A 24,526-nucleotide genomic window follows, 5' to 3' on the forward strand; every position below is an offset into this window, starting at 1 on the left:
AGCTCTGCCAACTCTGCGGGCTCCGCCGGCCGTGGTCTGGCGCCGACACCTGCCTCCTCCAGAGAGCCCAGGCGGCCGTCCCCGCGCCGCTGCTGCGGTGGCCTAGGAGGAGCGAGGAGAGGCTTTCTCAGGCTTGGCGCCGACTGCCTCTGGGCGCTCGCTTGCTTTCTGTCGGCAGCTGCCTCTGGTCCACGGGAGGGATGCGTCAATCTCCAAAATTGATCTCTTCTGGTGCGTTTGTCAGCTTTATGTAGGAAACTGACGAGGATGTAAAGTGACGAGCCCCAAGTTAAAGATCCTCGTCTTCTCTGACCGTTCCCAGAGAGTTCTCTTCTTTTCCCCAGTAGCACTTTGTACGTTATTTCTCATAGCACCGACCTCAATGTATTGTTGGAGCAGCAGCCCCCCCCACCCCCCCAAGAGTCAACTGCTCGTCATTCATTCTGCCTTTTAAATCGTGGTCTCCATTGTCACAGAGTAGATGCTCACTGGTTGAAGGAGTGAACGTTTGTACTTGTTCTGCCAGAGGGAACCGCTTGAGCAGTTTATCCTTGGATGTGCTTTTGGTTTCTTGCTTGAACTTTTGCTTTCTGAATCCTTCCACCCAGTAGGATGAAAACTCTATTGTTGATGCTTTGTCAAGGTTGGACCTCTTAATTACAAATACATCTGGCAGTTTTGCTTAGGTCGTTAGTGTGTAGTGTCATTGGGCACATGCTAACAGTTTGAATCACTCCCGTTCTTCTCCTGAGATATTTAAGGATGGAGGTTAACTTTCTAATGTAGTTTTGCTGATCCTGGCAATTTGGAATCCTCCAGTAAAAGCATTGCCTTTTGGTTTAACAATCCTTTTTAGAGGCCTACAGTTGGTAGCTAATACCTGATGTCCTGAGGAGTCACAACACTAGGAAGTGTAGGAAGTGTAATATTTTGGCAGAGTAACCTGAGTACTTTATGCTCAGTAATACAAAATTATGAATTAAATTTGAATTCAGGAAACTAGATGAAATTTACTGTGATAATCTGTATGCTACTTTAAAAAGGGCTTAAGTGAAATTTCTTGCAGTTCCATGAAATGAGAAATAAAAACATTTTTAGACATTTCTAAATTAGATTCCTTTAGATTACTTTTCAGTACCACTGTAACCTTAAAACTTGAAACCACATCTTCATGATATTAATATATAGATGTAAACCTTAAAATAGGTGTATATAATATGAAAGGCAGGAAGAAGTGTCATGGTAATTATACACCTATATAGATCAGCTAAATATGATTTCTTTTTCTTTTTTTCCCCTTTATTGGTTTTACAGAGAGAGGAAATGAGAGGGAGAGAGAGATAGAAACATTGATGAGAGAGAACATCTACTGGCCGCCTCCTACATGCTCCCCACTGGGGATCGGTCCCACAACCTGGGCATGTGTCCTGACCAGGAATCGAACCGGTGACCTCTTGGTACATGGGTTGACTCTCAACCGCTAAACCACATTGGCTGGACTAAATATGATTTCTTAATGGAAAGAAATTTTTCCTGACATATTTTTGTGAAAAATTGGAGGTACTAGATTTTGGAGCTGGAAACTTTCCCATTGTTGATTAGCTTCATATTAAGTTCACAGTGTAGCAGTTACATTACTCATTAATTCAGTTTCTGTTACTCTTAGATGAATTTATGAAAGAGTGTTATAATACTTTTTTTTATAGTCTTCATGATTTATCCAAGACTGATATATTAAAGATAAACTAAGCTTTAAGTTTTAATTTAATGTAGTTCTATTAGAACTGAGTGCTCAGTATATGTCCTTCAAAGGTTTCTATTTTCATAAGTGACATTGGTAACTTAAGTATCCTTACTATATGACTAGTAACTTCTGGGAGCTTGTGTAATCACTCATTATTCAAGGGATTGTTTTGCTGGGATCTTTGATCTTATGGTTTTGTTTGGAAGTGTGCATGAATAGACTTGATATATGGGCAATTAGGATTTTTTTTTTTTCTCTTAAAGTTTGGAATTGGTATATGCTAGAGACCCAAATCCTGTGTTTGTAACTTTGGTAAATAAATCACTTTAGAACTTTCTAATTTTTCTGCATGTAACTAAGGGAACATGTTTATGGAATTAACAATACTTTAGAAAACCTGTAAAAAATGAGGAATGCACTATGATATGTTTTCTTTCGAACCATACTGATTTCAGTATTCTCTAATATTTTAGGAAAAAGTTTGGGGCCAAATAAAGTTTCTTGGATAGCTGTAATTATATAGTAAAAATGAAATAGACACATTAATAACCGAGTAAAAAGCTGTGAGACTATTGGAAGGAGGAAGCGCTATTGAGAAAACAGATGAGAAAACATTCAGGTGGCACCTTTTCATTCTCACAACACTAATTTATTGAACGCTTGAAGTTGACTGTGTGCCAATGGTGCTCTAGTTGTTAGAACTATAGTGATGTCTAAGACTGACAGGGTCCTGATGCTACAGGAGCTTACATACTTATTTATTTTTGTTAATCCTCATTTGAGGATATTTTTCCATTATTTGTGTATTTATTTATTTTTTTAGATAGAATGGAGGAGAGCGAGAGAGAGAGAAAGAGAGAAACATTGATGTGAGATAGACACATCAATTGGTTGCCTCCCACACAACCACCCTGGCCCTGGTCCATGGATTACCTACAACCCAGGTACATGCCCTTGCCCGGTAATTGAACTTGAGACCCTTTGGTTTTTGGGCTGACGCTCTTAACTGCTGAGCCAAACCGGCCAGGGCAGAACTTACACATTAAACCTGAGGTTTGAGGTGAATTTCCAGGTGAGCATTTCAGGCTAGGGGACAGCCTAAGCAAAGTTGTGAATATCAATGATCTTGAATGGTTATGTGTGGCCAGAGACTTGAGTTTACAGACGGATGGGTAGGGTAGAAGAAGGTAGGGCCAGGTTATGAAAGTACAGTACCTTAGTCTGCTAATGAGTTATTACCTCTTTTAGAGGGGGAAAAAACTCAGGTGGAACATAGAAGATGAGATAGACATTCCTTTTCAAAGATTTTTCTTTAGCCTTCGTTTTAGTGAGTAGAAATTTTATTGGTTTTATTTTTTTATTTTGGGTTGATTCTTTGATAGTCATTTTTTAGTTGTCAAACTCCAGTCATTTAAATTTGACTGTTGTTGTAGAACTTTTCTAAATGTTTAACTTTTATCTTTATTGTACCTACTTTCCTATGCTCTTTAAGGACTCATGAATGAGTTTAAGGGAAGTACTGTTTTCTGCTTCTGTGTGGGCAGTTTTTTTCAGCAGTACTGGGATTGATATTCATTCAGTCAGTTTTCACACTGAGCCTATAGGTCCTTGTGGTAAAAGAATGGACAAGGATGAAACTAAAAAGTATCTTGCTTGCCCTGGCTGTTGTGGCTCATTTGGTTGGACCATTGTCCCTTACACCAAAAAAGGTTTCGGGTTTGATTCCCATTCATGGCAAGGACTGGAGGCAACTGATCTTTGTTATCTCTCTCACATTGATGTTTCTCCCCACCGTCTCTCCCTCCCCACTCCTTTCCCCTTTCTCTAAAATCACTAAAAGTATATCCTCTGGTGAGAATTTAAAAAACATATCTTGCTTGTTTTATTCTTATATATATTCCTGAGTTGCAAGGGAGGAAATATGTGTGGTATATATTATACATATTTATCATAATGTATCAGTAGCAGCTGATAATAGTAAGTGTAATTTAAATGTTATTTTATAGTAGTAAAATAACCAGTGTAACTCAGATTTGATGGTTGTCTTATTTAAGATTTATGGCTTTAATTTATAGTGTTTAAGTTTTGTTTCTGTTCTCTTTCATGTCTTTATTCAAAATAGAGACCTCATTCCTCTTTGCTCAGATTTTATCACTTAATAGCCAATAGACAGATGTTGTAAATCCTGTTATTAATTTGACTTTATTTAATTTTAAAACTACCGGGATGGATATTTTCTAGTTAAGTATGATTAAGCAAAAGTAGAACTCTCTCCACAGAACTTATTTTTATTTGTATGTGGGGGCATTAATAACTGGTTAAATGAAAAACTCTTACTGAGCAGTTAGGTGCCAGGTGGGGATAGGTACAAAGAGAAAAGAAGTCTTTTCTGCCCAGGAAACTCAAATGTGAACCAGATGATTTTTTTTTTTTTTTTTTTTTGCTTAATCCTCACCCGAGGATATTTTCCCATTGATTTTTAGTCAGAGTGGAAAGGAGGGAGGGGAGGAGGGAAAGAGACAGATACATAGATGTGAAAGAGACACATCTGTTGGTTGCCTCCTGAAGGGGCCATACCCTGGCAGGGATAGAACCTGCAATCCATCTACGTGTCCTTGACCGGTAATAGAACCAGAGACCCTTCGGTCCACAGGCCCATGGGTTTGATTCCGGTCAAGGGCATGTGCCTCGGTTGTGGTTCATCCCCGGCCCTGGTTGGAGTCTTTCGGGAGGCGGCCAGTCGATGTGTCTCTCTCACATCGATGCTTCGCTCTCGCTCTCCTTCCTCCTCCCTCCCACTCTGTCTGAGGATAGATAGAAAGGTGTCCTAGGGTAAGTATTGGAAAAAAAAATCATGTTAAATAAGGTATTGGAAAATAGCTCTTTTCTTAAATGGGTCTCTAAGCTTAAAAAATAAAAATGATTGGAGTCTCGAATGTTCTTTTTGTACTGCCAGTTCATTTACACAATACTTTTTTACTCTGCCTGAAATTCAAGTCCATGTATTAGTAAATTAGTTCTGATTGTTGTTCAAAGAGAAACAAAATTAAATCTGTTAAAACTTTCTTATATAAAAAAACCCAAAAAACAAAAAACCTTACACAGCCATTCCCATGAATCTGGATTAACTAGGATTGTGTTTAGGTAATCTCGAAATTAAAATTTTCATTAGCATGGTTAGCATTAGGGAAACAAGATACCAAAGGGATCAGTGGAAGTTATTTTTTATAGTGAGTTGTTTGGTTTAAAAAAAAAATAAAGAAAGAATTTTTATGATGTCCAGAGTTAGCATTTTGTTAGGTGCCTTATAATTAGAGAAAGGTATTGTTGGCGAGAGGGAAGTTCGGTGTGGACTAAAACTTGAGGAAAACAGGATTGTTTTTGTTTCTGTATTAACAACAAAAACTTCATGTGGTTAAGATTTTAAGCAGTATTCTGTCTGCCTTAGTTTTAACCCAACATACAGAAGTCTAGTTTATTCTTAAATTAAGGGTTTATTTTATCATCAAGAGTTTCCCATTATTTTTCTGCACTGCAATCCACTAAACAACTTGGGATGAGCCTGAGGGCATGCATGTATAGTGGATAGTTTTTGGCAATATTTATTTTGGAGACCTGAGGTCCCAGCATGTCGTGACTCTTTATGTGTACTGTCTTCTGAGGGAGATAGAAAATGGCCTAAACAGAAATCGTGGAGGAAATCTAGAACCTGTGTTTTAAGTTAATCTTGATTTACACTGTTGATACTTTTGAGTACTTGGAGGGTCTCTCATTAGTCACAGTGCATTCTTTGCATTTGATAATTTCCTTGCCTTACTTGATGCTATTTTATACACAGTTCTGGTCCTGGGCCTGATACATGTCAGTAGTGGTAGTAGCTGCCACATGAAGTGATTTGAGCAGCCATTATCACTCTTGCCCTATTTATAGAGCTTGTATCAGTGGAGAAAAGGTTGGCTGGCAAGCAAGCAAAGCTGCTCTCTTCCCATAGTTGCAATCTCAGAATTTATATTTCAGTTCCGGGTAGGCCAGATCATTGAACTGCATTAATTTTTAGTGTTCCCTTTCTGTACACCAATCTTGTAGCACTCCAATTTCTTAACTTCACTCTTGAAGGAAAAAAATGCCAAATAACTATTATCACACTGAAAAATAATTAGCAATACCTTCTTAACATCATATGATATCCAGGGTTCATATTTCTCTGTTATCTCATAAATGTGTTTTTATTGACATTGAGATCAAGAGTCAAATAAGGTCTGTGTATTGTTTTGTAATCTATAGGTTCCCCTCCTTTTCTTATTTGTGGCATATTATTTGTTGAAGAAACAGAAGTTTTTCCGGTTTGAATTTGCCAGTTACATTCCTGTGTTGGTATTAAACACATTCCTCTGTCCCCTGGGTTTCTTATTAATTGGTATTAGGTTTAGAGGCTTGATCAGATTTGGTTTCTATGAAGTATATTCTCATTTTTTTCATTTTTCTTTTTTGTTTTTTCCTTTGAGGGGGTAAAACTGCTTTTATAGATGATGTTGAGTACTTGTATCAGGAAACACATAATGTTTGGTTCTTTGTGGTGTTAGCAGCTGTTGATGCTTATTGCCTAACTCCAATAATTCCTCATTCTGAATGCCTTTTATCATTCCCAGTTCTGAGTATTTTATACTGTATCTTGTTTATAGCCTGTTCAACCTCTTTCTTTTTAGAGCTAAGTGAAGGGAAGGGAAGAGTTGCTGTGGAGAAAAGGACCTTTTTGTCTATTGTAATTTTGTAGTGTTTTCACTTCAATCCTGATCTTTGTTTCCTGCACTGTCCACATTATCCATGCTACAACTTCTCAGTAGAAAAACTAATCCCAAATCCGACCCATAACGGGAAGATGTTCTTTGAAAGCAAAATTTGTTTCACAGCATTGGTGCTTATTTACGATAAGAGTACTGTTGTTGCCCTGGCCGGAGACCAGAGTTCGGTTCCGGCTAAGGGCACGTTCCTCGGTTGCAGTTTGTCCCCGGCCCTGGTTGGTCGTGTGGGTGGCAGCCACTCGATGTGTCCCTTTCACATCGATATTTCTCTCTCTCTCTGTTCCTCTTTCTCCCTCCCACTCTACCTGAACAAAAAATGGAAAAATGTCCTCGGGTGAGGATAAAAAAAAAAAAAAGATAACTGTTGTTGCCCTGGCCAGTTTGGCTCAGCGGTTAGAGCGTCAGCCCGCGGACCAGAGTCCTGGCTTCAATTCCCGCTAAGGGCATGTACCTTGATTGCAGTTTGTCCCCGACCCTGGTTGGGGTCATGCCGGTGGCAACCAGTTGATGTGATGTATCTCTTTCACATCCATGTTTCTCTCTCTCTTCCTCCCTCTCTATCTGAAGATACATGCAAAAAAAAAGTCCTCGCGTGAGGATAAAAAAAGTACTGTTGTTACTAAATTAAGTTAGTGTTTATATAACAATTAGAAAATAGGTTAATTTTTCCAATTCAAAAAATTGGGGGGCATCACTGTTATAGATGCAATGGAATCTCTTCCTGGACCTAAACATCTGGGGAGATAGGGCTTAATTTTGTTTTTTAGTAAGATACTGCTCTTTAGTTTTGTAGTGGCTGGTTTTTTAATCTTTATGCGTATACACAATCATTTTATAATACAGTATTCTAAATGTAAGGAAACAGCTTTACTAGAGTGTTAGCAGTTATGTCAGTTTTGTCTTATAATTTTGTGTGCAAAGGTACAAGGAGAGTTACTCTATCAGAAATCAGATTGAGTCTATGTAGTGGAATATATTTTTATATACAAGTCTATAGTACTAAGTTTTAAGCAGACAAGGTATTTCATTAGTGGTCTTGATGATTTTAAAAAATGATTAAGTTCATCAGTTCAACAAATATTTATTAAATATGTGTTAGGAACTGTGAGTGAACTGAAGATGATTAACATAATCACTGTTTTCTAAGGAGATTGTAATGGGGCTGAGGGGGTCAGTGAAAACATTTACACAAATAACTTGAAGCAGAAACTTGTAAGGTTAGCTACATTTCTGTTGGTGCTTTCATGACTTTCTTTTGTTTTAAAAGTCCCATCCATATAAGAAGTGTTTTTACAGCAGTTTAAAAATAGTACAATTGTTTTGATTTTGTTAGGAGTGCATCATTTTTTATTCAGTAATACACATGCATAGTTGACTATTTAAACTCTAAGCCAGCTAAGGATTTTGAAGCTAATAACTTTTAAAAATGTGTTTATACTAGACTGTTGGAGGCTATTTAAAATGCAGCTGTTGCCCTGGCTGGTTTGGCTCAGCGGTTAGAGCATAGGCCCTCGGATCAGTGAGTTGTGGGTTCAGTTCTGGGCAAGGGGGCACGTACCTCGATTGCAGTTTGTCCCCAGCCCTGGTTGGGGTCGTGCGGAAGGCAACCAGTTGATGTGTCCCTCTTGCATTGATGTTTCTCTCTCGCCCTCTCTATCTGAACAAAAATGGAATCCTCCTTGGATGAGGATTAAAAAAAATAATAAAAAAATAAACTGCAGCTCTCTTGCTTTATAACCATTTTCCTTAAAAAAAAATTTTTTTTTTAATGTTTTTTTTTAAATTGCTTTTTAGAGACAGAGGAGGGGGGTGGAGAGGGAAAGAGAGAAACATTGATGTGAGAGCAAAACATCCAGCGGCTGCCTCTGCGTGCCCCAATACTGAGGATTGAACCTACAACCTGGGCATGTGCCCTGACCAGGAACTGAACTAGCAGTCGAATTCAGCCAGCAGTTAAACCAGCAGCCTTTTGGTTCACGGGACAATGCTCAACCAACTGATCCACACCTGCCAGGGCAATTCCTTCCCTCTTTATATGGCATAGTTTTTACTCTTATTGATGAACCATTTGGTGTGCCTTGGGCATAATTTAGAGTAAGCACATGGAAAACTATACAGTTTTCTTCCAGTATAAAGATAACAAGTTGTAGTTGTGTAGTTTGTATAAAATGAATTAAAACAGTAGATGTTTGTTTTTAATGAAAATTATCAAAGGAGCAGTCTTGTTTACCTTATTAAGTGTAAAGTGTAGATATGCCTTAATTTATACAAAAGATGTATTCTTGTATATTTGTGGATAAAACCAAAATTTAAGTATCGATCTTCAAATACTCTAGGAAAACTTGTTTTAAAGGAATCTGTATTAAAACTTTACCTTTTAGCCTGGCTGGTTTTGCTCAGTGGTTAGAGCGTCGGCCCGTGGACCAGAGTGTCCCGGGTTCAATTTCCGTTAAGGGCACGTACCTTGGTTGTAGTATGTCCCCGGCCCTGGTTGGGGTTGTGCAGGTGGCAACCAGTCGATGTGTCTCTTTCACATTGATGTTTATCTCTCTCTTTCCCCCCTCTCTCCCACTCTCTCTGAAATAAATGCAAAACAAAACAAAACAACCTTCCTTTTAGCCCGACTGGTGTGGCTCAAGTGGTTGAGCATTGACCCATGCACCAAGAGGTTGCCGATTCTATTCCTGGTCATGGCACAAGCCCAGGTTGTGGGCCAAATCCCCAGTGGGGGGCATGCAGGAGGTGGCCAGTCGATGTTCTTTCTCATTGATATTTCTCTCTCTCTCTCTCCCTCTTCCTTCCTCTCTCTCTAAAATCAATAAAGAAACAATTTTAAATGAAATAAAACCTTACCTTTTAAATATATAACCTAATTTAACTTTTGTAAAGATCCAGATGTTCAGAACTTTTATTTTGGTTAGAGAAAGCTTCTCGTGTAGCATGATCTAGTCTTAGGTTAAGAAACAGGTTGGAAATTCAGAAATAGTTCTAAATATATCTGTCTAAATTTATCTAAATATATCTTGGCCATTGACCTACATACTCTTTTCTTAGAGATGAGGATTATATATTTCAGGTTAACTATGAGCAATAATTGATAAAAATAATTAAAATGTTCTCAAAACCCAAATAGAATTGTTTAGATAATTGTCAGTGTGGTTAGACCACTTCTGTGTATCTTTTATAGAAAATTAAAAATATTTATTTTTATTGACTTTTAGATAGAGGAGAAGGGAGAGGGAGGGGGAGGAGAGAGAGAGAGAGAGAGAGAGAGAGAGAGAGAGAGAGAAACGTCGATGAGAGAGAAACATCAATAGGGTTCCTCCTGCACGCCCCATACTGGGGATTGAGCCTGCAACCTGGACATGTGCACTGACTGGGAATCGAACTGGCTACTTCTTGGTGCATGGGATGACACTCAGTCCACTGAGCCACACCAGCTGGGCTGTGTATCATTTTAAATTTATATTTTTATATACGTGTGTGTGTGTACACACACACACATATACATACATGTATATATTCCTATATATTTTCAATAAAACATTTATTGATTTTTTTTTTTAAATCACTAGTGACTAAAGCATTCTTTTAGTGGGTTTTATTTTTAACTTAAATTACCTGTATCTTTTTGCTTTTTAAAATATCCCTTGAAACTTTTTGAAAACTTTGAGGAATTGGATAAATAAATCATGGTTGAATATTTATGCTGTGTCTAAAATTGACCAACAGCAACAGTAGTGCCACTCAGAGGCACTAGTTTTCTAATGCTAAGAAGCAAAGGCCAACATAATGCAAATTGTTTTTTGTTTTTTTTTTTTTGTTTGTTTTTTTTATCCTCACCCGAGGATATTTTTCCATTTTTTGTACAGATAGAGTGGGAGGGAGAGAGAGGAAGGGAGAGAGAGAGAAACATCGATGTGAAGGGACACATCGAGTGGCTGCCACCCGCATGGCCAACCAGGGCCGGGGACAAACTGCAACCGAAGTATGTGCCCTTAGTGGGAACCGAACCTGGGTCTCTCCGGACCGCAGGCTGATGCTCTAACTGCTGAGCCAAACTGGCCAGGGCGCAAATTGTTCTTATGTTGCCTTTTCCGTGAAGTCTACAAGTAGAACCATTAACTACAGTGGTTTTTCTGTATGCTCTGACTCTAGCTCCTAGGAAAATGTTTTTGCAGAAGATGACTGTAGCGTGCGTATGCACGTAGAAAGTAGCTTCACATGCATTTTTTAAAAAGCAAAAGTGAAATTTAATAGGTATATTTAACTGTAATAAGTCCAATGTGCAATTGGCTTCTGGCCTACTTGGATCAAGGAACTCATTTGATACGTGGGTACTATTTTTCTTTTGTTAGTCCTCACCCGAAGATATGTATTTTTTTTTTCATTGATTTTTAGAGAGAGTGAAAGTGATGGAGAGAGAGAAGAGAAAGTGAAAAAGAAATATCGCAGTGAGAGAGACACATGAATTGGTTGCCTCCTGCATGTGTCCTGACTGGGCCCAGGGATCAAACCTGCAACCCAGGTATGTGGCCTTGACTGGGCATGGAGCCTGAAACACTTCGGTTTTTGGGCTGATGCTCTAACCACTGAGCAAAACCAGCCAGGGTCTGGGCACTATTTTTCTATCTTTGTGTACTGGCTCTCTACTACGTTTTTTGTTTTCTTTTTTTTAACTATTTTTATTTATTTATTTTAAGTATCAACCATTCTTTTTTAAAAAATCTTTATTGCTGAAAGTATTACAGATGTCCTCTCCTTCTCCCCCCATTGACCCCCCTCCCCTCTTTTTTTTTTAAATCCTCACCAGAGGATATGTTTTTATTGATTTTTTTTATTTTTAAAGAGAGAGGAAGTGGGGTGGAGAGAGAAACATTGATGTGAGAAACATTGATTGTTTCCCATACATGTACTGACCAGGATCAAACCCAAAACCTAGGTATGTGCCCTGACCAGAAATCGAACCCAAAGCCTTTTTTTTTGGTGTATGGGATAACACTTCAACCAGCTGAGCCACCCAGCTGCTCTTTTGGAGGGCTTCATTTTCAGTTAGGCTCTCTTCTCATGAGGGTAAAGTTGGCCCACAGCAGCTCTAAGCTAACAAGTTTCCTCCGCATGAAAATATTTTAATAATAAACTTTATTTTTTAGAGCAGTTTTAGGTTTGCAGAAAAACTGAGCAAAAAGTACAGCATTTCTATATACCCACCTTCTCAGTTTTCCCCATTAACACTTTGCATTAGTTTACATTTGTTATAGTTGATGAGCTAATATTGCTATATTATTAAAGTCCAAGTTTACATTAGGGTTCAATTTTGTATTGAAAAACAGATACTATATTGAATAACACAGAATAACCATTCTGTGGGTTTTGAATATGTCTAATGCCTATCTAACAGAATCATTTCATTGCCCTACTTAACACCATCCTTTCTCATGCCCCATATTTACTCTGTGATCTCTCAGATTCATCCACATCTTTCTGTTGCTACTACCATTAGTCCAGAGATACTGTACTTTTTTGCCTTGCCTTCAAATTGTTCTGACATTTACTTGTCTTTTTTTCTATCCAATCTTCACTATGCAGCCAGAGTGATCTTGAAGTACAAATCAGCTTAAATTTATGTTTCCCTCCTTTATTTAAAACAGTAGGTTTCTATTTACTCCTCAGGGAAGACTTCCTCGATCACCTAGGCTATGTTATACTCCTCTTTTTTTCTCCTTTCATGGTGCCACCATACCTTCTCTTTACCAGACTTACCACAGCAGTACATTTTGTATTTATTTGTGTGTTTATTCAGTTGTGTGATTATTTGATTGTCTCTTCCTTAAACTGTAAGTTCTGTTAGGAAGGTACTGTATATTTCCCAGTGCCTAGCATAGTAGCTGACATGAGGTACTCAGTAAATATGTGTTGAATGTATAAATGAATCCAGATGACTTTGATTATAGGGAAGTGGCTTATAAAGATTAACAAATACTATTTCATGATATTTGACTCTGCTTGTTTGCACTAGGTGCTTTAAATATGTTACTCATTTCATCCTACCAAGGACTGAAGTTTTACAAACAAGGAAACAGAGGCTTAAAGAATATCACTAATTGTCAGTGGACATGCAGCAGCACTTTGAGTTCCCTTCTTTTCTTAGGGTTGGTAGTGTTTTTTTTGTTTTTGTTTTTTAAATTGACTTTAGAGAGAGAGAAAGTGGGGAGAGAGCATCATCTCCATATGCCAAGGTGGCGGGTCAGGTCACATACAAGACAACCAATGAACTGCATAAGTAAGTGGAACAGCAAATTAATATTTCTCTCTCTTCCCTTTCCTCTCTCAAATCAATTGAAAGAAAACCAACTTGTTGCCAAACCTAAGTTCAGCTAAATTTTCTGTTTTCAACTAGAAGTTTTATAGTTTTTTGTTTTATATTTATGCCTGTAATCCACTTTGAGTTAATTTTTGTGTAAGGTGTGTTTCTACATTAATATTTTATCATGTGGATGTCCAGTTGTTCCAGCACCCATTTATTGAGGAGACTTTTTCTCCATTGAATTGCTTTTGCTCTTTTGTCCGAGGTCAGTTGACTATATGAGTCTATTTCTGGGCTCTCTATATTATTAATTTCCATTGATCTATGTGTTTGTTCTTTGGCTGGTATTATACTGTGTTGATTACTGTAGCTCTATAGTAAGTCTTGAAGTTGGGTAGTGTCAGTCTTCCAAACTTCAGTATTCTGTTGACTGTTCTGGGTATTTTGCCTTTCTAAATGTAGGGCCCATATGTCATTATCTAAAAAATACCTTGCTGGGATTTTGATTGGGAATACATTGAATTTATGGATCAAGTTGGGAAATTTGCCATCTCAACAATAATGAGTCTTTCACTTTATTTATATCATCTTGAAGGTTAACAACAAGGATAATTTATTTGTGGTAGAAAAGGTCAGAATAATGATTACTTTTGAGGGACAGGTAATGACCAGAGGGTAGCACAAAGGCTTTGGGGTTTTGGAAATATTCTGTATCTGTGTTCTCATTACATGGATATGTTAATTTTAAAAAATCCATTAAGTTGCACATTTCTTTTTTTTAAAAAATTTATTGATTTCAGAGAGAAAGAGACATCTATTTATTGTTCCACTTATTTATGCATTCGTTGGTTGATTTTTTTTATTTATTTTTTATCCTCACCCGAGGACATTTTTTCGTTTTTTTGTTGTTGTTCAGCTAGAGTGGGAGGGGGAGAGAGGAAGAGAGAGAGAGAGAGAGACATCGACCTGAAAGGGACACATCGAGTGGTTGCCACCGCATGACCCAACCAGGGCTGGGGACAAACTGCAACCGAGGTACATGCCCTTAGTGGGAACCAAACCGGGTCTCTCTGGACCGCAGGCCGACGCTCTAACCCCTGAGCCAGACCAGCCGGGGCTGGTTGATTCTTATATGTGCCCTGATCGGCCATTCAAACCTGCAGCTTTGGCGTATCAAGATGACGCTCTAACCAACTGAGCTACTCGACCAGGGCAAGTTGCACACTTATAATGTGTAGATTTCTCTATGCTAATGAGAAATATTTCAATCAAATGTTTTTAAAAAAGAAAAAATCTTAAGAGGACAGAATCAATTTTGATTTAAAGAGCAGAGAACTCAGTACCCAAGTTTGTTTTATACTGGTCTAACACCCACTTACTGGTACTTTTGAAAATTTGTGGGTATAGATTTTTTGGAGGGGAAGGGTAGTGGGTAAAGAATTTAAATACTGAAAATAAACAGACTCACCTGAAATGTTGATCTTTAGTATGTTCCTTGTGGACTGTTTTTATGTTGGATACATATGTTGGTCGCAGATACAGACAGGATTTTTATCATCAGTTTTAAATAAAAGGAAGTACTACAGTAGACTAAATCTTGGAAAATACTGTGCCATAAATTCAATTTGAAACAATGGTCTCAAGGGAAGTTGGTATAAGCCCTATCACTTGGTATTTGAAGCTAGATTAGATAAAACAGAAGAAGGTATCCTATTTGGACCATCCTGCATTGCAAGGGAATAGGCAGGATCACTTATAAGGCTTTTTCTTTTCTTAACTTAAATTTCTGTGCTGGGGAAGTGTTTGTACCCTCTACTCTAGTGGCAAACAAATTCTTGTTTTGTTAGTAAAACATTGACCCTCTTCACAGTTGCTTTTTTATCTAAATATTAGTTTAGAATATTGTTTTGTGTAAGAGAGCAGAGTAGGAATTCATGAATTATCTAATACTATGGCTTGTACACATAGAGAATCTGTGTAAGTTGTTAACTGGTTCATATAGATCATGTTTGAGGCATTAGCTGCTTGTGTTCCTTACAGTTTAGGGGTGGTGATATGAAATAAACAGATGCAGGAGTGCTAGCAATTAAAAAGTCTCATTTTACATGACTGTAGAACAAAATCTTGTCTAGAAGCAGTTTAATGGGCTGTGCTTGTGTCAGTTTGTGGTTTCAACGGAAAGTGCCTGTAGCAACAGTAAACTTGTAACAGCAAATGACTTCAGTTTGCATTTGCCACATCAGGAAGGACAGTACAGTTTCAGTTTATTCATTTTTGTGTCAGTATAGTAGCTAGTGATGATGGTTGTTGCTCACAAGGGGTAAAATTGAAAGATGTAAAAGGCAAGCCTTTTTTATGTTGAATGCTGAATGAATTTATACATTGCTATGTCAAAACCCTCAGGAGGTTTTCCTGTATGGTTGGTCTTAGATAAGATCCCATTAATCATGGTCCTTTCTCAGTTCTAAGTCTATAGGAAATTGTTAAATATCTGAGAATATATTGCAAGAAGGCTTTCTTCTGTGTGCTTTAATGGATATCTTTATATCCTTTTTTCTTCCAAGAAAATATCTTACCTATCAGTTTATACAATGAAGCAACTGATTTGCACATATTTTTTTAATTTTAAAATCTATTAAAGTTTTTTCTTTGTTCACTCTATTCTTTCTCCTTGGATGAACTGTTATACTCAGCTACCATCTCTATTTATATTGATAACGTCCAAATCTGTATTTCTGTATTTCTTTGAAACCTCTGTTCCTGTGGGCATTATTTAGTTCAAACCCAAGTTGATTTTTTTTCTCTTCCTGTAGTTCATATCATTACTGAAGTTACCTTGTATCCAATTGTATATGTCAGTAACCATACAAGTACATAATGGAATGCTTGCTCTATATATAATTTGTATGTGATGAGTTGGTTGATAATGTTTAAGTCTTCTATATTGCTGATTTTCTGTCTGGTTTTATCCGCTTAGAATGAGGATTGAAATCTGTTAGTGTTGAATTAGCTCTGTCCATTCCATTCTGTTAGTTTTTGTTTCATGTATTCTGAGACTGTTAAGTGCATATATTTTTATATATGTGTATGCATGTACAATTATTATATTTTCCTTATATATTAACCCTTGTATCATTATAATGTATCCCTTTTTATATCTAGTAATATTATATTGTATGTTGTTGATAGAGACATATCAGCCTCTCCTATAGTTGCTCTTTGTGTAGTATATCTTTTTCCATTATTTCTTTCAACATAGTATATCTTTGAATATAAGTTATGTCTCTTGTAGAGTTGCATCTTGTTTATCTAGCTTGACAGTCTCTCCCTTTTGATGGAAGTGTTTGGGCCACTCATATTTAATTATTACTTTGGTTGGATTTACAATTGCCATTTTGTTATTTATTTTCTAGTTTCTCTCTCTCTTTTTTCTTTCTCTAATGTCTCTTTTTAGTTGTTATTCCTCTGTATCTTCTTTACTGCCTTGGGGGGGGGGCATTTAAATGATATTTTTTGAGTTATTTTCTTCGGAGTTGCTTTAGGGATTGCATCCGTAGCTTTAGTTATCCCAGTCTTCTTCAAATTAATACTTACTTAATTCCAGTAAAATGTAGAAACATTATTCCAGTATGGGGAGTTTGGCCTCCTTCCATTTATACTATTATTTTAATATATGTAACATCTTTGTATATTATAAACCTAGCAATACAGAGTTATAAGCATTGCTCTGTACAATCTTACATATTTTTTTAAAAGGTAAGAGAAGAAAGGGTTATTGTAGAGTCTTTTATGTTAATGTACACATTCACCACTCTTTGTTGCCTGCAATTGTTTTATGAATTTGAGTCACAGTATGGTGTCATTTCCTTTCAGCTTAAATAATTTGTCTTTTATTATTTCTTGCAAAGCAGGTTTGGTACCAATGAAATCCGTTGTTTAGCTGGAAATTTTCTTTGTTGTTTTCTCCCCCTTCATTTTGAAAGAATAGTTTTGTTTGATAATAGAATTCTTAGTTGATAAGTCACTCACCTTCCCCTCTGGCCTGAAGAATGTGGTGGGTAATTTCCTTGTTCTCATTGTCACCTTGCAGATAATTTTTCTCTTCCATTTGTCCCCATATTGCTGTCATCTTTTTACCACTGACCCCTTTGTATTGTGATGATTTTTGTTCCTTGTTTAGTGTCATTTTGTCTATATTACTCCTCTTAAATCTTTGTAACTTTAATTACACATTGATGATTCTTTCCCATAATGATTTTATTCTCCACCTTACCTCAGCCAGTGTACTTCCATAGTCTTACTTTAACCAATGCTTTTTGAATTATCTGTTGTGAAGGACCAGTATATATTTATTTCTAATCCATCATTGGTCGATTTTTTTTCAGTTTTCTTTCTTTCTCTCTCTTTCTTTCTCTTTCCCTCCCTCCCTCCCTCCCTCCCTCCCTCCCTCCCTTCCTTCCTTCCTTTCTTTCCCTCACCCGAGGATATTTTTACATTTATCTTCAGACAGAGTGGGAGGGAGGGAGGGAGGAAGAGAGAGAGAAAGACACATCAATGAGAGAGACACATTGACTGGTTGCCACCTGCACAACCCCAGCCGGAGCCAGGGACCAACTGCAACTGAGGTATGTGCCCTTGGTTGGAATTGAACCCGGAACTCTTTGGTCTGAAGGCCGACGCTCTAACTGCTGAGCCAAACTGGCCAGGGCACTCTTTTTTAAATTAATTTATTTTTGTCACAGATGTTTTTTCTTTTTCCCCCCATTGACACCTTCCTCCCATTCCCAACCTCCTCCAGCATTGTTGTCTATGTCCATTGGTTATGCTTATATGCATAAGTTCTTCGGTTTATCTCACCCCAACCCCGAAGTTTGTCAGTCTGAACCCTACTTCTATGTCCTCTGGATCTGTTTTGTTCATCACCTTATTGTGTTCATTATATTCCACATATAAGTGAGATCATGTGATACTTGTCTTTCTCTGACTGGCTTATTTCACTTAGCACAATATTCTTTAGGAGATCTTTCTTTCAGCTGCCTAGTATTCCATGGTGTATATGTACCACAGCTTTTTTATCCACTCATCTACTGATGGACACTTGGGCTGTTTCCAGATCTTAGCAATTGTAAATAGTGCTGCTATGAACATAACGGTACATATACCCTTTCTGATTGGTGTTTCAGGCTTCTTAGGATATATTCCTAGAAGTGGGATCACTGGGTCAGATGGCAGTTCAATTTTTAATTTTTTGAGGAAACACCATATTGTTTTCCATAGTAGCTGCACCAGTCTGCATTCCCACCAGCAGTGTACTAGAGTCCCCGTTTCTCCACACTCTTGCCAACACGTGTTTGATGATTTGTTGATGGCAGCCATTCTGGCAGGTATGAGGTGATACGTCATAGACGTTTTAATTTGCATCTCTCTGATGATTAGTGACACTGAGCATTTCTTCATATGTCTCTTGGCCATTTGTATGTCCTGTTTGGAGAGGTGTCTATTTAGGTCCTCCACCCATTTTTTAATTGGATTCTTTGTCTTCCTTTCGTTGAGTTGTATGAGAACTATATATTTTGGAAATTAACCCCTTATCTGATACATCGTTGGCAGTTATGCTCTCTCATATAGTGGGTTCTCTTTCCATTTTGATGCTTATTTCTTTTGCTGTGCAGAAACTACCAGCCTCACTCTTAAGTCATGACTACAACCCTTAAAGTAGGCCCATATTGTCTGGAAATCATATAGTGCACTTCTAGTTTCTTTTACGTTCTTACTACTGTTTCACATCTGGTCCTCTGATCAGCCTCAACACTACCTTTTTTATCCTCATTCTTAACTGATGTCCTTGCTGTCTACTTCCTTGAGAAATTTGCTGTTAGAAGAAAATCCCCCAGATTCCCATTATGTTTATCATTGGGCCATACAAGATTAGAATGATACCTTTTTTCTTGGTGATAATTTTTGCCTTAAGGTATGTTTTTGCCTATTAATTATTGTGTTAAATCAGCTATAGTGGGGGATTGGTTATATAATTTTTATTTAAAACTTTAAAAGTCCTTATGTATAGGAGATGCATGTTAATGTATTAATATACAAAAATACAATTACGTAATTAGAGTTGTGCAAAATGTTATGAAGGAAAATAACTGTGTAAAATGTTTATTATGGGGATTTTATTAGTCTACAAAGTACCAAAGGCTTCCCCAAAGAAATAATATTTATTCTGATATCTGTGAAGAATATCAGCAAGAAGGCAGGCACAAAAATAAGTGTGAAAGGTCAGAGATCTGAAAAAACTGTTCATGTGACATTCTTTGCATCTGGTTGTGAGTGGCCCAGACAAAACTGGAGATGTAGGCAAAAATTTTGAGCAGGGGAGAGCAATCACTCTCTCCCCGTCATTAAATTTGTGTTAATGTTGTTAGGTAGTTTGGAAATTGAGTATTGTGAATGGTTCTTTTTGACTGTTTTATTCTTGGTCAGATTTTTCTGTAACAAATGTTATAACCCTTTTTCATTTTTCACAAACTCCCAAAACCTGCCTTCTTTTTTACCTTGTATTAAGTTTTGCTGACAAAGAAGGAGGTCTGACATAAAACACACTTCCTCCAGATTTTCACAGTAGCCTCATTCAGCCTTATACTTCCCACTTCCCTGTCTTCTCAGAGGGGCAATATACTGTTTTCTCTCCGTGGTTTAACTCTTTACCTGCCCTTACCTCAGTTTCTTAATAGTACAAGGAATGAAAACAAATGTTGCATTTTTTTTTTTTTAATCCTCACCCAAGGACATTTTTCCATTTTTTGTTCAGATAGAGTGGGAAGAAGAGAGAGAGAGAGAGAGAAACATCGACATGAAAGGGACACATCGAGTGGTTGCCACCCGCACGACCCAACCAGGGCCGGGGACAAACTGCAACTGAGGAACGTACCCTTAGCGGGAACTGAACCCGGGTCTCTATAGACTGCAGGCTGATGCTCTAACCGCTGAGCCAAACTGGCCAGGGCCAAATGTTGCATTTTAATTTTCCAGAATTAACAGCTAGTTTTAAAAATTATTACATATAATCCTTTTTAAAGGAGAGAGAAAAACATCATCAGGTAAAGCTCAAGTTGCCTTTAACTACTCTTCTCCTGGTCATCCCCCTATCTTAACCTTATAGAGCATTTAGAAAATACTTTCTATATATGTGTAATAAAAATTCTTTCTCATATAAACATAACATATTTGCCTTGTGAAAATATTGTTCTGCCTGCTGTATGGAGAATGGGTTGGTTGGTAGGAGCAAAACTGAATATACAGAGACAGGAGGTGATTGTCACTCCACTGAAAAATAAATGGCGGAGGTTGTGTTTAGAGTGGTTGATAATGGAAATGTAGAATAGTAGACCAGTTAGAAATTTAAGGAGGTAAGATTAATAGGAATTAATGAATGATGGGATACACTGAGTAAAGGAGAAGGCATTATCAAAGGCAACCCTTAGGTTTTTGACTAGAGCAATTGAGATAATAGTGGTGGTATTTATTGAGCTAGGGAAGTTAAGGAGGAGTCAGGTAACTAGTTTTGTTTTAGACATGAAGAGATTGTGGTGCCCTTGGAAATCTAAATAAAGATGTCAGGTGGCTATTTGGATGGACTAGTATAGAGCTCAGAGGTGTAAGATGGAGTAACAAAATTACTAATATAGGGATGGTATTGGAAACTAGGTGTAGAAGAGGTCACTTGGGTGGGTAAGTAAAGGACCTAGCCTTAGGATTAACTACTGAGATTTGGTAGAGGAAGTTAAGCCTACACAGTAGGCTGCGGAACAGCAAGAAGAGTAGGAGACCTGGGAGCCAAAGAAAGTTCAAGGAGGTGAGGGAGTCTGGTTAGGCCTAGAATACTGCTTAGACATTAAGTAAGATGAAGACCAAACTGTGTCTTGGATTTAGAGATATGGGGATCTTTAGTGACCCTGGTAAGAACTGTTCTACTGGTTTTAAGTATGTTTTTATTGATTTTTTTTTTTTTTTTTTAGAGAGAGATAGAAACATCGATGAGAGAGAGTACATCAGTTGGCCACCCCCTGCATGCCCCCCAATGGAAATCGAGCCCTCAACCTGGGCATGTGCCCTGATTGGGAATCAAATCAGAACCTCTCAGTCCATGGGACGATGTTCAGTCCACTGAGCCACACCAGCCAGGCTGTTCTACTGGTTTTATAGAAGCAGATATCAGATGGGACTGGGTTGAAGAGGGAATGTGAGAGGTAAAGAAATAGATGTAGGGTGTTTAGACAACTCTCTTAATAAGCTTGGCTTTGAAAGAAGAGTGGTCCCTGAAGGGGGAGAGGGGAGGTTGGGATGGTATGCAGAAGGAGGATTTTTAAAAATGAATAAACAGATGAATGAATGGATGGATGTCCAGTTGAGTGTGAGATATTGATGAGTGCCAAGGAGTAATCACTAAGGTTCTAGGGAGGTGAGAGGAGAATGATTATCATATCATGTCATGTCAGGTCATGTCATATCATATCATATCTCATATCGTATCATATCTATATAGAAGAGGATTACCTTCAGACTGGAGGGAAGAATAGCACTGGGGGAAGTATTATTTTAATCCTATTTCATAGTAAATTTTCCATGAACAATAAACCAGAGGGTTAAGGGTCTTTTATCCCATTAATAAAATGCCATTTGATAATTTTATCATTCTTTATTGCCATCTACTTTTGACTACCTCTACCAGAACTACCCCCCCCCCACCAAAAACAATATATGCAAAAAATAATCTGATTGGGAAGATTAATCTGTATATAGGACATCTTTCCCCCCTGTGTATGGGGCACTTTATTTTTATTTCACTGCAGGGAGTGATGTCAGAGCTTGTATTTCTACTTCCTATGACTTTTTTCCCTTGTGTTTTATGAATTATAACAAAATTCCACTATAGAGGGAAATTCTTATAGAATTCACGGACCACATTTGACCTGACTAGTATTTGGTGTCACGAGCAGAAGCATAACTCCTTTTACTTTGGAAGATTTTTCAATAGATTATTATGTTAGAGTGGATTTTTAATAGATAATACTTGTACATGATATAAAATTGAAGGGTACAGAACTATATACAGTAAGAATTCTTTGACTCCTGTTTCCTCATTTATTCTCTTTTGTTGCCAAAGCAGCTTGTGTTAGTGTTTTCTTAAGTATCCTCCCAGAGAGACTGTGCATCTACAGCCAGACTTACATATAATTTTGTTCCTTATTTACACAAATGGTATAATGGACCTTTTTAAATTTTTTTTCATTATTGATTTTAGAGAGAGAGTAAGGGAGAGGGAGGTAGAGAGAGTACCATCAATAAGACAAAACATCAGTTAGCCACCTTCTGCATGCCCCCCACTGAGGATTTTGCCCACAACCTGGGAATCAAACCAGTGACCTCTTGGTGCATGGAACAACACTCAACCACTGAGCCACACTGGCTGGGCTAGTGTGCCATTTTTGTTTATTTAACATTATGTATTGAAAATTGCTCCATATTATTATATAGAGAATCTTTTCATTCTTTGTGGTCTCATTGTATTGATAAACCATGATAAACTAATTATTTGTGCCCTATTTATGATTTATAATTGATTTGGACTTATTTAAGTGTTTTTTTTTGGCAGCAGAAGTCATTATACATTTTAAACACTTAAATTGGAGAAATGTGAAATGCAAGATAATTATTTGATTGGTGTGTCATTGAAAGACATTAATAATGTCATGGTTTGTTGCAAGGAAAAACAGTCTAGATTCATTTGTGTTACCTATGCAATTTATTTACAGAAGAAATGAATTTTGTGGTCATTTTAATAAGTTTAGTTTTCAACCCTATATTATGTAGTTTGAATAAACTCCTGCACCTTCTGCTTTCAGACATTAAATGAGACTTGACACTTGTGCTTTATGGCTGATGTTAATTTCATACATTTCTTAGATATTTCAGCTTTAAGAAGCAGCTTGAGTCCAGAATACATAAGTTCATTCTCTACAGAAGAATTAATTCTCATTTTAATTCAGTTAGAAAATCTTGGTTTATTCCTCATACCCATGGGTATTTCATATCTATGAATATTTTATTTCCTGTTTGTGTTGCCAGCATGCTTCATTTGTGACACTGACAGTTTATTGGTTTAACTTTTACCCCTGTTGACTTTCAGAGATGTAACATTCCTTTTGTAATAATGTTAGGAATAGCTTTTATGCTTGTTTTTATTTAATTTAAAAATTAATAATGATGTAAATATGCTTATGAAATAGGTTACACATGGGATTTTTATTTTTTATTTTTTATTCTCATCAGAGGATATTTTTCCATTTATGTTCAGATAGAGTGGGTGCAGGGGGGGAGGGGGGAGAGAGAGAGAGAGAGAGAGAAGCACTGATGTGAGAGACACATTGACTGGTTGCTTCCTGCACGACCCCGACCAGGGCTGATTGATATATGTGCCCTTGATCAGAATAGAACTCGTGACTCTTTGGTCTGAGGGCCGACTAATCACTGAGCTAAACTGGCCAGGGCCACATGGGATTGTTTTAAATTGATAAATGTTTCTAGGGGCTGTGAATGTTTTGTTTTTCATGAACTTGTTAAGGAAACTCCATCCGAATAGCCTGTTTTATTAGCAGCTGAGAAGAGGGCCATGAAAAAAAAACAAAAAAACCCCAGGTATATAGAGAATTTATGTTTATACTAAACAAAAGGTAGGCGTGGCATATTAAATTAATAAAAGGATTTTTCAGATATTTTCTAGTTGCTGCCTACCATATATTTAACTATCAAATAACCAGGAGTAAAGTGGTAGAGATGTCTTTTTAAAAGACATTTATCGATTGATTTGAGAGAGAGAGAGAGAGAAAGACATCGATTTCTTGTTCCCCTTATTTATGCATTCACTGGTTGATTCTTGTATGTGCCCTGACTGGGGATTGAACCGGAAATCTTGGTGTATTGGGACAATGCTCTAACCAACTGAACTACCCGGCCTGGCTGATGGAGATGTCTTATTGCACCTGACTAAGTATACTGTCTAGCTTAATAGGTGTGTGTGACCTATGGGACGTCATGATGATTGCCCTAACATCACATGTATAGGGTGAGGTATTTACTTGCTTTGTACATTCTTAGCATCCTCTTAAAAACTATCAGTTAATGGAATTTGCACTGTGTAAGTCACAACTCCTGTGGGCTAAAGATTATGCCCTGTTCTGCATGATTAAGTGGAATTGTAGCACACACAGTGGGTTAGGAGTGTTAGGTTTTAATGTTAGTATATAAGGTGGAAAATGTGTATAGAGTGTTGTCTCTTAAACCCCTTAAGACATTCTTGGAATAGAGTGCACTAGATTTTCTGTATTTACAAAGTAGTTGATCAGTATTTAGTGGCTGTTGTTTAGTAAATAAAACATGTTTAAACACTAGACTTACATTCAGCATGATGAGAGGTCTGTGGGAACTAGGAGTAGTGAGGAAATAGCAGAGTTGGGCCTTTCATCTTAATGCCCTCTAAGAGTAACTCCTATTGAGAGGAATGGCAGACATGTTTGATGCATATAATTACTTTGGTCACGCATTTGCAAAATGCACCTAGTTGAAGGTTTTTTTGTTTTTTAAACACAAGGGCACATTGGATGCTACTTCACT

General features: G+C 37.4%; 1 protein-coding gene across 5 annotated transcripts in view; it reads left to right on the forward strand.

Annotated features, from left to right (window-relative positions):
• Positions 1–24,526, forward strand: part of CUNH18orf25 (chromosome unknown C18orf25 homolog) — an 83,701-nt gene that overhangs the window by 1,212 nt on the left and 57,963 nt on the right. The gene's annotated exons all lie outside the window — the stretch shown is intronic.

The sequence above is a fragment of the Molossus molossus genome, unplaced genomic scaffold (genome assembly GCF_014108415.1).
Source record: "Molossus molossus isolate mMolMol1 unplaced genomic scaffold, mMolMol1.p scaffold_m16_p_6, whole genome shotgun sequence".
Lineage (NCBI taxonomy): Eukaryota > Metazoa > Chordata > Mammalia > Chiroptera > Molossidae > Molossus > Molossus molossus.